Here is a 17,172-nt window from a genome sequence, read left to right as displayed (position 1 = left end):
GCTTGCTGTCTGTATTAGTCAGGGTTCTCTAGAGGAACAGAGGAACGGAACTTACAGAAAGAACATATATATATATATATATATATATATATATATATATATATATTCACTTTACACACACACATACACACACACACACACACACACACACACGCACGCATACACACACACATACACACACACACGCATACACACACACACACACACACACGCATACACACACATACACGCATACACACATACACACACATACACACTCGAGATTTATTAGAGTTGCTTACAGGGTATGGTACATCTAGTCCCACAATGGTTGCCTGTGGCTGGAAGATCCAAGAGTCCAGTAGGTGCTCAGTCCCAGGGGGCTGGGAGTCTCAGCTGGTCTTCAGTACGGGCTAACGCCAGGCCAGGGCCAGAGCAGGTGGGCGGAGCTAAAGTTCCCTTCTTCCACGGCCGTTTTTAGTTTTGTTTTGTTGGTTTTTTTTTTTTTTTTTTTTTTGGATTTTTTGGTTTTTTTTCAGGACAGGGTTTCTCTGTGTAGCCCTGGCTGTCCTGGAACTCACTCTATAGACCAGGCTGGCCTCGAACTCAGAAATCCACCTGCCTCTGCCTCCCAGAGTGCTGGGATTACAGGCGTGTGCCACCACCGTCCGGCTTTTTTTGTTGTTGTTGTTAGATTTATTTATTATCATATCTAAGTACACTGTCGCTGTCTTCAGACACACCAGAAGAAGAGCGTGTCAGATCTCATCACAGATGGCTGTGAGCCACCATGTGGTTGCTGGGAATTGAACTCAGAACCTCTGGAAGAACAATCACTGCTCTTAACCGCTGAGCCATCTCTCCAGCCCTCAAATGATTTAACTAAGAAAAAAAAAATCCATCACAGGCGTGCCCAGCCATTTGGGTTTTACTTATAATCAAGTTGGCAACCAGGAAGAGCCATTGTGTCTATGGTGTGCCAAGGGCCTAGCGCGTCCTGACTGTCCACTTGGTGCCAAGCGCCTACTGTGTGTTGGCTGCCTACTCCGTAATGAGCACCTGATGAGTGCTCGTCCTTCTGTGCGCGCTGAATAGAATTCCGGGCCCTGCTTTGCCTGTTTCCTCCCAGCGGCCCTCACGGCAGCCCCTTTGCCATTCCATTTTACAGAGGGGAAACTGAGGTCTGCGGAAGAACAGAGCTGTGTGTCTACTTTGTGTCCCCCAGGCACAGCTCAGAGGGGTTGAGGAAGCTGCTGAAGGTCACACAGCAAGAATAGCAGAGCCAAGCCGGGCTGGGGACAGGCCTGCTGCCCGCAAGGCCTGTAGCTCAGGCCCCAGTGAGTACTCTGGCGTCTCTGATGTCACCTTGCCCCGCCCTTCATCTGGTGAGAGGACACAGGGCAGGGCGTGTGAAGCTGTCACCTTTTGGTGTTTTCTGAGGTACATAGTCCTGAAGGGTGTGGCTCTTCACTCTTGTGGAAGATCTCGTTCTGTCGCTCTGCCATGGGGAGTGGGGGCTGACAGCCAGCGTGGGGAGGACTGACAGCCAGCGTGGGGGGGTAGAGTCACCCAAGCTCAGAGATGCTCACCCTAACGTTCTTGTCAGCTGTTCTGGCTTCCTCTTTGAGGAGCACTTCTGGGGAGTACACACAGGTGCTGATGCAGGGTACCCTCAGGTACTTTTGGGGGAGCACTCTCAAGGGGTACTCTCAGCAGTTGGGGAGCACTCCTTTTTGTTTGTTTTGTTGTTGTTTTTATTTTTCAAGACAAGGTTTCTCGGTGTAGCCCTGGCTGTCCTAGAAACTAACTATGTAGACCAGGCTGGCCTCCAACTCACAGAGCTCTGCCTGTCTCTGCCTCCCAAATGCTGGGATTAAAGGTGTGCGCCACCACCCCCTGGCTGGGGGGCACTGTTGTATATATATGGGTTTATGTTTGATTTATACAGAATGGATTTCATTATGACATTTTCATCCACATGTCCCCCTCCTTCTCACACTGGTCCCATCTCTCTAGTCTTCCTAACTTGCCCTCTTCTTATTTTCCTGCCCTGAGAGAGAGAGAGTCGAGAGTCATCAGAGTTGTTCAGGGGCATAGGCGAAGGACTCCATCTCTGAAATGCTGTCTTATCTTGCTTCCACAACTATGAACCAGCTACTGATCCTGAGAAAAGGGCGGGCCTAGGAGCCCCTCCTCCGTCCGTGAGTACGCATTTCCGTTTCCGGTCCTAATCTTGTGTCTGGGTCACTGCAGGGGTTTTGAGTTCTCTGGGCAGCTGTCACCTTAGGCGGGAAGGCGGTGTCCCACAACCCTCCTCCCACAACCCTCCTCCAACAGCCCTCCTCCCCTTCCCCTGGCTCTGACAGTCTTTCTGCCCCAGCTGACAGTGATGTTCCCTGAGCCTTGGACAGGGTGACATGATGTGTGTCGTTTAGAACTGAGAAGGGTCGAGTGGAGCAGTTTCCGGTCTCTCTAGTTCCCTTCTCGAACGGGTGTGTTGTATTCATTCAGCCACACAACAGCCGTAGATCCCCTACCGACTATGACAGAATGCACTTTTAGTGGGGGAGCACTCTCAGGTACTAGTGGGGAGTACTCCTGAGTCGTCCTGGGAAGCACCCTGGGGGAGGTAGTACTTCTACTGCAGGGTACTACCAAGTGCCACGGAGGAGCACTCTTGGAGATCAGCTGTTTGAGGTCACGATGGGGGAGAGTGGTCCCCTGTGTAGCCCTGGCTGTCCTGGAACTTGCTGGCCTCTGCCTCCCAGGTGCTGGGATTAAAGGACCGAAGTAACCACCACTGCCCCAGCTATGGGGAGCACTCTCCGGGAATAGACTTCAGCACTAGTGGGAGTCTAGGGAGCACCACCTCAGTCCCTGCCGGCTACTGGCGTTTCTGGCATCAGAAGGAGCTGTTCCCCAGCCTCACCCTCCTGCCCCTGCTGGATGGGAATAGTGCAACACCCAAGCAGGAACGTGCTCCCAGTCCTGAGCTTGTGCACACAAGACCGCAGTGTCTGGTGTGCCGCAGCTCCTCCCCTTCTCAACCCTTCAGGTCTCACATATAGCACCACTACCTAGAGCCCCACCCCACATCGATATCACCTTGTCAATGCGGGATTCTACCTATCTGTATTTGCAGCCCTGACAACCCTCAGGAGAAGGGCTTATCCCCTGATTCTGCTGCCAGGGTAACCTGGTGACCTTCCCCTCCAGCCTGCCGCCCAGGCCTCGGGTGTCTGCTCTTGGAACAACCTTCTCCTAGACGCCTCTGATCACAGTGACCACTCTTCACTCCCCCAAGGTGCGGGACTTCCAAGTGGCTTTTGAATAGGGCAGCAAGAGGCTGGGGGGGGGGGCTCATTTGTCAAAACTGCCTGGCATGGGGCTGGAGAGACGGCTCAGAGGTGATGAGCATGAACTGCTTTCCCAGCGAAGCCAGATTCAATGTCCCGCTTACACAGTGGCTCATGAGTTGTAACTTCAGTCCCATGGAATCTGGCGCCCTCTTCTGGCCACTGTGGGTACTGCACACACAGGGTACACAGACATACATGTAGGCGAGACACCCATACGCACATAAAAGTAAATCATTCTTCATTCTCCCACAGAGCTGGGAAGATGGTTCCATGCTTAAAGCATCAAGCATGTAAGCATAAAGACCAGAGTTCAAACCCCCAGAGCCCACGTCGATGCTGAGCCAGAAATCCCGGCGTCAGAAGGCAGGGGTCTCCAGAGCAGGCTGGTTATAGTGATACCGGGGCTTGATTGAGAGACGGTACCTCAGTGGATACGGTGGGAGAGAGCTGGAGAACGGCTGTCAGCATCGCCTGGGTTTTCCCCGTGCGTGGTGTGTACCTTCACCTCACACATACAGTTGTCCACACACTTGCAAACACAAATACACACGTAAGCATTTGAAAAATAGAAACATAAAATTAAAAAAAACAAAACAAAACAAACAACGGTTTGTACAGAAGCAGTCCCATACAGCCAATCAGAAACTCCGGAAAGGCGGAAGAGCTAAGGGCAGTGGGAGCCAGGCTGCTGAGCAATTTCCCAGAATCCCTAAGTGTGGGCGAGGATGTGTGGGCGAGGATGTGTGGGCGAGGGCTCTTCCCTTTTCTGGTTTCTGTGATTTAACATTCTGTGATTCCAGTTGCCTGGAGTCAAGCTCAGTCAGAAATGTGAAGTGGAAATCTCACAAATAACCTGTTAAGTTGGGGGCTTTTTATTTTCAAGACAGGGTTTCTCTGTAGCCCTGGCTGTCCTAGAACTCTCTCTGTAGACCAGGCTGGCCTCGAACTCAGAGATCCTCCTGCCTCTGTCTCCTGCGTGCTAGGATTAAAGGGGTTCATCCTCATGCCCAGCCAGATTTAATTGTTTTTTTTTTTAATGTGTGTTTTGCCCACATGTATGTGTAGCATGTGCATGCAATGTTCAGGTAAGACAGAAGAGGGCGCTGGATCCCCAAGGAACTAGAGTTACAGCTGATGGGGAGCCACTGTGGGAATTGAACCGCATCCCCTGAAGAAGTAGCCAGTGCCTCTAACTCCTAAGCCACTTCTCCAGATCCCTTGTTTTTAATTTTGGGGTGTGTGTGTGTGTGTGTGTGTGTTTCTGTATTTTGCTAACAAATATCCTGATGCAGGGGTCAGAAGTTGCTGCAGAGATTCCAGTCAGCAAACAGAACACCTCAGGAGTCAGGTGGGACCAGTGTCAGGTAGGGTTGAGCTGTATTTCACATTTTTATTATTATGTTAAGTAAGTGTGTGTGTGTGTGTGTGTGTGTGTGTGTGTGTGTGTGTAGGGGTATGTCTGTCCTTCTGTGCCTTGTGTGGGCACATGCCTGCAACAGAATGTGTGGAGAGATGGGCTGTAGTGCCACATGCCTGTAAACTCAGCACTGCAGGGGCAGAGGCAGGTGGATCTCAATGCGTTCAAGGTCAGCCTGGTCTACAGAGTGAGTCCTAGGCCAGCCAGGGCTACACAGAGAAACCCAGTCTCCAAAAGAAAACAAAAGAAAACAAAGGGAATGTGGTTTGAGGGTCAGAAAAAGACGGAGTTCCCCTTCCACCATGTGGGCCCAGAACTCACTATGTAGACCAGGTTGACCTTGAACTCACCTGCAAGAGATCGCCTGTTTGTGTCTCTGGCATGCTGAGGTTAAAGGCCTGCACTATCCCACCCTCGTCAGCCTCTGGCCTGCAGTGCCAGAGTGGAGTAGTTAGGGGTCGGAAGGGGCAGAGGGGCCCACGGTGGGAGCTGTGAACCTCACTCCTTGGATCTCAAAGTTCCCAGCCTGGTAGAACACCATCCCAGACGAACCTGGCTGGCCAGGACCCAGCCTTCCCTGATGGGGAGAGGGACCCACCCCCCGAAATGGCAAAGCCTCCATCTGAGTGTGTTACCACATGCACTGCCAGCTCGCTCGCTGCCACCAGCGCCTCGCTGGAAAGTCGCCCGCAAATTGAAAGAGATTTCTTTCCAGCAGACAGCGCTCTGGCAGATTGAGGCTTTATCTTGCCCATGCAGAGGGAGCGAGCCCTGTTCATTTCGTTTTTCCTACAATTAAAAACACCCAAAGCTCTAAATCACAAACGGGAGAACAGGTGGGGCCTTCAGGGTTTTCCCCGCAGCTTGATAAAGAGGTGCTGGTTGCCAGAGCAACAGAGCAAGGAGCATTCTGGGAAAAGGGACCCTGGATTCCTTGTGTGTTCTGTCTGAGCGAGCTCGGAAGGCAGAGCTCCCAGGGCCTCGCTCTGTCCGGTGGGTTGTTGCTCGAGGTGTTTGGGGTCCAAGAGAAGAGCCTGAGTGTGGGAAGAGGGTGAGGCCCCTCCTACTCCTAAGAGTTTTCTCATTTTATAATAAACATGTTCATTCCGCTAAAAATAACAGAGCAGGGCACAGTGGTGTTGGGAATCTCAGTGTCTGGGAAGCAGAGACGGGAGGGTCTCTGTGAGTTCTAGGCTAGTCAGAGCTTTGCAGTGAGACCTCAGAAAGGGAGGGGGAGGGAGAGGGAGGGGGAAGGAGAGAGGAGAGGGAGAGAATGAGAGAGAGAGAGAGAGAGAGAGAGAGAGAGAGAGAGAGAGAGAGAGAGACACGCCTTACAGGTACCTGTCTCTCTGCCCCAAACCCCATGTGTTGCTGCTCCTCCTCCTTCTTTTTTAGTTAAATTTATGTTTGTTTGTTTGCGTCCCTGTGTGCAGTGCTAGATTTGTTTGGTGTCCAAACCTAGACCTTTGTGCATGCATAAAAGTACTCTAGGTGAGCCGGGCGGTGGTGGCGCACGCCTGTAATCCCAGCACTCTGGGAGGCAGAGGCAGGTGGATTTCTGAGTTCGAGGCCAGCCTGGTCTACAGAGTGAGTTCCAGGACAGCCAGAGCTATACAGAGAAACCTTGTCTCGAAAAAACCAAATTCAAAAAAAAAAGTACTCTAGGTGAGCCACACACCAGCCCCTCACTGGGGGATTCTAGGCAGGGGCTCTGCCACTGAGCCACGCCCCAGCCCCTCCCTGGGGGATTCTAGGCAGGGGTTCTGCCACTGAGCCACGCCCCAGCCCCTCTCTGGAGATTCTAGGCAGGAGCTCTACCAGTGAGCCACACCCCAGCCCCTCCCTGGGGGACTCTAGGCCGACCCACCACAGCTGAGCTACACACCCATCCTTCAGCTTCTAAAATATTGTGATACAAGCCGCATGCTGTTTCTCCTCTTCACTGTGGTCAAGTGCGTGTGAAGGAGCGGACTGCGGGCAGCCATCACTACCGTTCACTTCTAGAAGCTTTGTGAGAAGAAGGCCGGAAGACTTGGGAGCACTCTGTCCCTACTTACTGTTTCTGTGAGTAAAGTCACCTGCCACCCAGCCTTGCTTGTCTCCTAGAACTCATGGAGGACAGAGAAAACCCTCTAACCTCCACAGAGGCCTGCCTCCATCCCACAGAAACCTATCATCACTGCGGGGGTGGGGGTAGGGCAGGGCACCCAGAAACTACTGGAATTTCCACTTTGTCCCCTTGTGGACACTTTCTTTGATCCTTCCCTTTTTAGCCGTTATTCTTATACTTTTGGTTGTTCAGACATGATTTTTCTTTAATCTTTTTAAATATATTGAAAATAGACACTCCAAATTGTTTCTTTTTTTCTTAGATGAGGCAGGCCTTGAACTCACAGAGGGAGATCCACTTTCCTCTGCCTCCTGAGGGCTCAGATCATGTACCGCCATGCCTGGCTGGCCAGCCTTTCTTCCTTTCTTTTTTTTTTAAGATTTATTTATTTAATCTGTAGCTTTCTTCAGACACACCAAAAGAGGGCATCGGATCCCATTACAGACGGTTGTGAGCCACTATGTGGTTGCTGGGAATTGAACTCAGGATCTCTGGAAGAGCAGTCAATGCTCTCAACCCCTGAGTCATCCCTCTAGCTCTCTTTCTCTCTCTCTCTCTCTCTCTCTCTCTTTCTTTCTTTGTTTCTTTCTTTCTTTCCTTCCTTCTTTTCTTCCTTCCTTTCTTCATGAAGTTTTTTTTTGGGGGGGTTGGATTTGGGTTTTTTTTCAAGACAGGGTTTCTCTGTGTATCCCTGGCTGTCCTGGAACTCTCTCTGTAGACCAGGCTGGCCTTGAACTCAAAATCTGCCTGCCTCTGCCTCCCAAGTGCTGGGATTACAGGCGTGCGCCACCACCGCCCGGCTCTTCATGAAGTTTTAATTTAATGTGTGTGTGTGTGTGTGTGTATGTGTGTGTGTGAGTGTGTTGATGAGTGTACACACAAATGCAAGTGTAAAAGAGTCGAACAGAAGGCATCGGATCTCCTAGAACTGGAGTTGCAGGCAGTTGTGAGCCGAGAACTGACCCCAGGTCCTCTAAAAGAACAGCAAGTGCCCTTAAGCACTGAGCCATCTCTCCAGCCTTTCTTTCCTTTCTTTCTTTTTTTTTTTTTTTAGACATTTACTATAACTTTGTGTATGATATCTGTGTATGTGTCTGCTACAGAGTGTGTGGAGGTCAGAGGACAACTTCTCTGCACATCAAAATGCACAACTTCACTGAGCTAAACAAAGAGCACTACAGTGGAAATAGAGAAGACTGCAGAAAAAAGAAACTGCATTTTCCGGAGTGTGGTGGCGCATGTTCGGTGTCAGGAGGCGGAGGCTGGAGGATCCATGAGTCTGAGGCCGGCCTGGTTTATAAATCAAAGCTCCGGGACACTAGGGCTACACAGAGGAAACCTGTCCTGAAAAAACAAAATAAAGAAATAATAAGGAGGACAAGGAGGAAAGGAAGGAAGAAGGAAGAAGGGAGGAAGGACAGAAGGAAGCAGGAAGGAGGACGGAAGGAAACTGTATTTGATGACGTCCTTTGGCATGGTTCCTGAATCCCCGCCCACGGGGACTGATAGGGAAAGGCCAGAGGCCAGGCTGTCTTCCTGTCCGTCAGCGTGATGGTGTGGAGGGACGTTTACCTTCATTGCCATGACTAAACTTTCATCTAGTTGAACTTTTTTTTTGAGATGTACCCCCCCAAAAGCCACATGTGCAAAGTCCTCCTGCCTGCCAGCCCTACAGGGCTCTCTGAGCGAGTGTCTGGGTGGCCTATTCCGACTTAGCGAAAGGCACGGCCCCCTCTTCAAAACACTGACTCCTGAGGCTCAGCTGTTAGGGAGACAGCCTCTATAATCAAATCGTTTGTTCCTGTTGGAGATGGAGGCAAAGGTTTCAGAGCTGAGGGCTTGCCGGTTGGAACAGGGCTAGCTGTTCACAAGTGGGGAGTGAGGACACCACACGGTGACCACACGGTGACCCCACCGTGACCCTGCCGCCACTCAAGCACTAACTGGATCTCTCTCTCTCTCTCTCTCTCTCTCTCTCTGAGATAGGGTCTCTCTACATAACCCTGGCTGTTCTGGAACTTGCTATGTAGACCAGGCTAGCCCCAATCCACCAGCTTGGCCGGCGCCATGTCTAGCACCTCCCTCCCATTGGTTTTGAGGTAGAGTGAGTTTCTCCTATTTCCTGCTCAGCATTTACGAACCTCTTGATTCTCCAGTCTCTTGCTTCTCATCTCACTGTAGGGGTGCAGGGATTATAGATGCACACCCCCAAATCTAGCTTTTTAACTGATACTGGAGGGAGGAACGCTTGCGCTGAAAGCAGTTTTTCCCACTGAGTCATCTCCCTGGCCTCTCTGTCTGGGCTTTCTGAACTGGTATGGCTGTGCACCACCACAGCCGGCTTCTTTATTATTTATGTACAACCTGAGTGTGTCTGGGGGTCTGTTAGTCAGTCTGTTAACTCCCACGATTGCCTCAGGCAGCTGCAACAGAAAACACCTGGCTGTAAACAGTTTTGACACATGGGTCTGGGGGAAAGTTTATAATGCAGGAGATCTTGAGTTTATTCAGAAAAAGGTGTCTTCCAAGGATCTAGCAAGCATGTCCTGTCGTGCCTGGTTTGGAGAATGAGGTATCAGAGCCCCTGAGCTGTCAACTCCTCCGAGAGCCAGGAATGCGGGCTTCATTGAGCTGGAGAGACAGGGACAGAACAGGACCAGGGGAAAACGCCCTGAAGCTGTCCAAGATGTGGTGGTGTGTGTGTGTGTGTGTGTGTGTGTGTGTGTGTGTGACATTTATGGAGGCATGAATTTTTTTTATTGATCATTTTTATTTATTTAACTGGTTAGGGTTAAGGTTAGCAAAGGCTGGGCTGACCTCAAATTGGAAATGTAGCTGAGGATGAGCCTGAGTTTCTGATCTTCCTGGCCCCACTTCCTGAGTGATGGGATTACAGATAGGCAGCACCCCGTCTAGTTCTTTTTTGTTGCTGTTTGGTTTTGGGTTTGGGTTTGGTTTGGTTTTTGGATTTTTTTTGTTGTTGTTGTTTTGTTTTGTTTTTTTGAGTGATGATTTCTCTGTAGCCCTGGCTATCCTAGAGCTCCCTCTGTAGACCAGGCTGGCCTCAAATTCAGAGAGGTCCACCTGCCTCTGCCTCCCGAGTGCTGGGATTAAAGGCGTGCGCTGCTCCACCAGGCAAAGGCTTGGTTGGTTTTTTGACAGGACTTCACACTAAACCCTGAGTTGGCCTTGAACTTACGGCATAGCGAGGGTGTGGGGTTCTCAGGACAACTATTTCTCTCCATGTGGGTCCCAGGGGTTGAATTTAGGTTATCAACACTGGTGGCATGTGTCTTTACTCTTGAGTCATTTCAATGGCTGTGGGAGGGAATTTTTAAGACAGTTCTTAGGGTGGAGAGATGGCTCAGCGGTTAAGAGCACTGACTGCTCTTTCAGAGGTCCCCAGTTCAAATCCCAGCAACCACATGGTGGCTCACAACCATCCGAAATGAGATCTGATGCCCTCTTCTGGTGTGTTTGAAGACAGCTACAGTGTACTTACATGTAATAAGTAAATAAATCTCTCTCTTTTTTTTTTTAAGACTCACAGTTCCTTTTTGACAGTGCCGGGGACAAAACCCTGGGCCCATGGTCTCCCACCGAGCCCACACCAGGCTGAAAGACTCCCCGCCCGCCATTTTCTTTCTTCCTATCCATGTCCCTCCTCGGTCATACTTGGTAGCTGTGTTAATTTATTTAACTCATCCCCTGTGATTGGACATTTAGAGTACTTCCAGACTTTGGCAATCCCATGTAAGGTTGATAATGAACATTGTACATATCTGTCACTTTATGCCTGTCACATAGTGACACAGCAGTGAGCTGTGACATAATCCCCCCAAGCTGGGGCTGCTTGGTCAGACGTACATGAATTCATGGTCTCAGCAGCTGCCCCATGTCCTCCACACGACTGAGCAGAGCCAACTGACATCTCCACCCCAGGACACAGGAGCCCCTGACCGCCCTCACAGTCTTGCCAATAGAAGGCCTACTCTTTTGTGTCTGGAGGTGTGTGTGTGTATTCATATATGTGCATGTGAATGCACATGTTTGTATGCATTAGAGGCCAGAAGTTGACATCTGGAATCTTCCTCAATTTTTCTTTTTCTTTTTTTTTTTGCCTGCATGTATGTCTGTGGACCATGTGCATACCTGGAGCCTCTGAGATCAGAAGAGGATATCGGATATCCCAGGAGTAGAGTTATAGGTGGTGGTGAGCCACCATGTAGGCGCTGGCAATCTAACCCAGGTCCTCTACAAGAACAACCAGTGCTCTTAACCACTGAGCCACTAGGCCAATCATCTAGCCTTATTCTTGTGACAAAATGTCATAACATAGCCCTGGGTACTCTGGAGCTTTCTATGTTGATAAATTAGGCCTCAGACTCACAAAGATACACCAATCTTGGCCTCCTAGTGCTGGAATTTAAGATATGGACTGCCCTGTCTAGTGTCCCAGCTGTTCCAAGTTGGTTGGTTTTTTTTTTTTTTTTTTTTTGCACATGAGTACACTGTCGCTATCTTCAGACACACCAGAAGGGGGCATCGGATCCTGTTACAGATGGTTGTGAGCCACCATGTGGTTGCTGGGATTTGAACTCAGGACCTCTGGAAGAGCAGTCAGTGCTCTTAACTGCTGAGCCATCTCTCCAGCCCAATCTGGCTTTTTGAGACAGGTTCTCTCACTGAAACTGGAGCTCACCAACAAGGCTGGATGAGCGGCGAGCCCCAGGGGTCCCCCTCAGTTTCCCCAGTGCTGGGGTTACAGATGCCCAGCTCCATGCTCATCCCAGCTTCCAACCTCCCCGGCCTCCCCTGCTCATTATCCAAGTGCAGGCATCGAAACTCAGCTCTGTAGACCAGACTGGCCTCAGACTCAGAGATCCTCCTACCTCTGTACTGGGACTAAAGGCGTCACTTGGTGGAACTCAGGTTTTTATGCTCACGTGGTGGACTGCCTGGTTCTGTGTGACTTGACACAAGCTGGAGCTACCACAGAGAAAGGAGCTTCAGCTGAGGAAATGCCTCCATGAGATCCAGCTGTGGGGCATTTTCTCAATTAGTGATCAAGGGGGGAGGGCCCCTTGTGGGTGGTGCCATCCCTGGGCTGGTAGTCTTGGGTTCTATAAGAGAGCAGGCTGAGCAAGCCAGGAGAAGCAAGCCAGTAAGGAACATCCCTCCATGGCTTCTGCATCAGCTCCTGCTTCCTGACCTGCTTGAGTTCCAGTCCTGACTTCCTTTAGTGATGAACAGCAGTGTGGAAGTGTAAGCGGAATAAACCCTTTCCTCCCCAACTTGCTTCTTGGTCATGATGTCTGTGCAGGAATAGACACCCTAACACATGTGGCGCAGCAAGCAAACACCTTACTGACTGAGCCATCTCCCCATGACTTAACATTTAAATGTAGGTGATGAAGGGGGTCACCAAGTAATTCCTCTGAGCATACTCTTGTAAATACTAGTGTACTTACTTTTTTGTTTGAGACAGTTGAGGAGCAGGTGATATCTGGCCTGGGGGGCGGGGGGGACCGTGTCTAGGTACCTGATCATTAACTTTTGTTTGTTTTTTGTTTTATTGTTGTTTTGTTTTATTTTTGAGACAGGGTTTCTCTGTATAGCCCTGGCTATACTGGAACTCACTCTGTAGACCAGGCTGGCCTTGAACTCAGAAATCCACCTGCCTCTGCCTCCCAAGTGCTGAGATTAAAGGCATGTATGACCACAGCCTGTTGATCTTAACTTATCTCAGCTCTTGTTACATAAATGCTTCTGGTTTTTCTTTGTAGGACAGGATAATGATGAGAAGTACTCAGTACAGCACCCTGCACTTAGTAAGTACTCTAGAAATATAACCCACTGTCCTTGTTATCTACCACAGTATTACCACACTTGGGACTATTCAACCTGTGACTGTGGTTCCATTAGAAGCCCGGAGGTGTGTATACATATGGGGACCTTCCCCATGTGGGAGTCCCCACAAACGTTTGCTCTTCCTGCCTGGGTCAAACCTAAGATTCTTCGGGGAGGTGGCAGAAGTCACATGGAGACACACATGTACACACATGTGCACGCAGAGACTGGAATGTGAAAGGACTCTCAGTCCAAAGCTCAGCTTGCAGCTTGCATGTTAAACCTGCTGAGTGTCCACCACCCCCCAGTCCCCCCACCCTCGTGGATGGCCAAGGGACGGCTCAGCATTCACACAGAGACACAGCATGTGCAAGAACCTGGTCCTCACCCCCAGAACCACACACAAACACAAACACACAAACACACAAAACTGAAGTCATAATATTCATCTAGGAGTGAGCAGGAAACATTGCTTGTGGAATACCTGTGTCGTAGAAACCATGAGTGTGTTGTTCGGGGGAGAGAAGCAATGAAAACCGTGGGTGTTTTTATAAAGGCTCTGCTGAGGTCGAGGTTGGTACTGACATCCACAACCAGAAAGCAGGGTTAGGAGTTCAAAGCCAGCCTTGTCTACATTAGATTTGAAGCCAGTCTAAGCTACATGAGATTCTGTCTCAAAATAAGAATGAGGGACTCTCTGCACTTGAGCCTATAAAGCCGGCCACAGAAGAGTCCAGGGTCCCTGTTGGAAGGACCGCACGGAGGCCTGGCTTTCTAAATCAAGTTCCGTTTATTAGAGATTTTCCACGTGCCACAGATTTACATAGAAACACCCACTCAGAACGTAGTTTGTCAGCACCATAGTGACATCATCTGTCACTGCCAGATACCAACCACAGGCAGTTCTTCCAGCTGGACAGGAGGCAGGGCGGTCAGTCATCAGAAGGGAGGGAACGGTCACTTAGCACCTGGTCTCAAGGCCTTTCCCCATGCCCCAAAACCAAACACCGAGCTCAGATGGTGCCTGGGCAGGCCCCGTGCAATATATCACGGTCAGAAGAATGGAAGAAGTGGCTTCGAGCGTTATCTGGACAGGAGCTCTTGTGTGAGCACAGACACGCCCACTGATGCAGGCCCATAGACACGCCCATAGACACGCCCACTGATGCAGACCCAGACACGCCCATAGACACGCTCACTGATGCAGGGCCACTCCTCCTGCTATGGAAACCCTTGCTCAGACACATTCCTGCACAGCAACTCTGATCACAGAAGTCAGGGCTTAGCTGGTGATCCCCCTGCTCCCTCCCACCCCCACCCCACCCCTGAAGCAGATCCTGGGCCTGCAATAGCAGAGGCAGCTGCAGGAACCCTGGCTCTCTCTGAACCTGGGAGCCTGCCAGATCTGGTGGGGGTTGGGGGGGCTGGGGGGTGGTGGTGGTAGGTACAGCCAAGCCCCTGATCTGATGATGCCCTCCCGCTGGTGATCCTCCCAAGGGACGTAGCTGCTACCATCAAGCAGCTAATGTGGGCGCCATGCCTGGTCCGGAATGTCACGCAGAATTAACACTGAGCCTGGAAACTTCTCTCATATCCTGCATCCCCAAATGCAGATGAGACCTGTCACAAAAACCCACAACAGTGCAGTGGACGCTACTAATAACTGCAAGTACCAATGGATGGGTCGCATCCACAGGAAGAGGGCACAGGCTGGCACTCACTGCCTGTCGTCACACTCCATACCCCATTCAAAACTTCTCTCCTGTTTCTGCATATCCCATCCAAATGTTTCTCCCTCCCTCCCTCCCTCCCTTTCTCTCTGTCCCTCCCTCACCCCCCACCCCTCTGATCTTTTTTGACATAGTGTCTCTGGAAGCCCAGGCTGGCTTCAAATTCATTACACAGCTGAAGCTGGCCTTGAGCTCCTGACCCTGCTTCTACCTTCTGCAGGCTGGGATGAGAGGCGTACCCCATCACACGTGGCTTCTCTTTTTGCTTAGAAGAGTTCAGCAATTTCCCAGTCTTCAAAGGGGTAGGGAGCAGTGAAGGCTGGAGGGGTGTGGCATGCTGGCCCCTCGTGGAGTGGGTGTGAGGGTGGCAGTCCATCCTGCGTGAGGCCTGGCCTTTGGCACCAACAGCCCCACTGCATAGGCCCAGCTCCTCAGACCCCCCACGGCCCTGGACTGGCCCAGCTCCCGTCATCTTGCTAAGTACGTGGCTTTTGAACTCTGGGCCTGATGTAGTAGTCAGGGAATCTGCCCTGGATGCCCACACGGGAAAGCAACCGGTGGATTCAAATGTCTGGGCCCAGTCCTTGCTGGTCGCAGCCCGGGTCTGGACCTCATGACTGTATCACAGGGCCTCTAGGCAGGTCTCTGACTGGTAGGACAGATCCTGTCCCTGTCATATCAAAGCAAAGCCCTCTTCAATCTAGCCAGTAAGTTTCCTCCCTATGAGAATCAGGAGTGTGGGTTGGGGACCTGGCCCCATGAGTACAGGGCCTGAGCTCAGAGCCCCGGAACCCACATGAGGCCAGGCACGGCAGCTACATGTCAGCTACATGTCGTCTCGGATGCCCTTCGAGGGATGGGTGGGCGGAGGCAGGAGAATCCCTGATGGTTCACGGGCAAACAAAAGACCCCGCCTCAAACAAGGTGGGAGGTGAGAAGAGACACCCAAGATTGTCCTCTGCCCTCTACACATGTGCCGTGGCACACACATGCACGCATGCACAGAGTTTTAAGAAGAAAACAGGAAAAGTCACACAGTGAGCCTGGTTAGCTGGTTTATGCCAGGCGAGGAGTTTGAGGATACGGCGTCAAAGGCAGAACATTAAAGCAGAAGGTCCAGCCGGGTGTGGCGGCACACGCCTTTAATCCCAGCACTCAGAAGGCAGAGGCAGGTGGAGCTCTTTGAGTTCAAGGCCAGCCTGGTCTATAGAGTGAGTTCCAGGACAGCCAGGGCTATGCCAGAAAAATCCTGTATCAAAAAACCAAAAAAACCCCCACAAGGTCTGGAGGAGGGGGAAGAACTGGCAGGGGCGGGCTGAGGCTGGGATGCCGGCAGCCATGGGAGGTCAGGGGGTGCTGTTTATAAAAGATGAGGTCCCCCATGTCCCCTCCTTAATGCAGAGCACATACACCAGAAGATGCAGGCTCAGATGCATGCACACAGGCACACACACATACATGTATACACATGCAGGTACAAGTACACACACACACACACACACACACAGGCACACAAGCAGGCACACATGGACGTATACACACACACACACACACACAAGCGCTCATCGTGCTCTTGGCAGGCAGCATATGGTCTGCCACTTAACAGCCCAGTCCTGCCAATCAGGGACCATTAGGGTGGGTTCTTTTCTCAGTGTCAAATGCTGCAGGCTATAAATTTCGATTAACACCAGTGCCAAAATAGCACTTAGTGAAAATAAGCACACTATTGACATCTGGTGGATCCTGTCCCCAGTGGAGAAGGAGAGAAAATCCTGGCTTGAAGTTGAAGGAGACGCTGAGAATACAAGTAGTTGGGGCGCTTCCTCAGGCAGTCTGCACCCCCAGCCTCCTGTGTCCAGGCCCCTCCCTAACATGCCACAGGATAGCACTGCCGCTCCTAAGAACTGCCTTCCACAGGATTGACAGGATGGCTCTGGCTTTTTGAATAACATCCCAGGAGAAGGGTAACTTCCTGTCTGAATGGGGCCACCATTTGTTTGGGTGTTTTGCTGTTGTTTTTTGAGACAGAGTCTTTATATAGCCCTGGCTGGACTAGAACTCACTATACCAAACAGGCTGGCCTCGAACTCACAGATCCACCTGCCACTGGGACTGACATCTTCACCACCACACCCAGCTGAGCGGAACTGCCTTTAAAGGAAGAACTCACAGGCTTCTCGGGACTGGGTACTTGGGCAACCTGCCTCTGTCACAGGCTGGCCAGCCACATTCTCATGTGAGGACAAGCAGCTGGTCCTGGGGCCTAGGGGTGGCCTTCAGGTGCCAGGTTGACGTTCTAAAGACATGCCCAGAAACTGGAAGAAGTGGGTTCCATCACCTCTGGGTCCCTTGACTATAGCCATGTGGGACTTCAGTCTGCCCCCTGGAACCCTGGCGGCCGCTCCAATGGCCTGCAATGCCAGGAAGGGACAGGATGGGCTTAGAACTCTCAGACTGTGTTAGGTCTGGGAGGGTTCGGGCTGGGTATCCCCTGGGATTCGCCTGCAAACAGACCAATCCCTCTGGCTAGGAGTTAAGATCACTCAGCAACAAGAACCGGGAGGAGCACCATGGGCTCTAGAGAGAACCGAGATTCCCTCAGGCAAGAGGCTGGCTGAGGAGGGAGGGCTTGGCACTGGAAACCCCGTGTAAACACTGAAGCTAGAAAGGCAAGGGCCAGGCTGAGGTACAGTTCTTGGGGCCTGGGCCTGAGGGCTGTTTCCCTAA

Source organism: Apodemus sylvaticus, chromosome 22 (assembly GCF_947179515.1).
Source record: "Apodemus sylvaticus chromosome 22, mApoSyl1.1, whole genome shotgun sequence".
In the NCBI taxonomy this organism is placed as follows: domain Eukaryota; kingdom Metazoa; phylum Chordata; class Mammalia; order Rodentia; family Muridae; genus Apodemus; species Apodemus sylvaticus.
Note: the sequence above shows the minus strand (reverse complement) of the source record.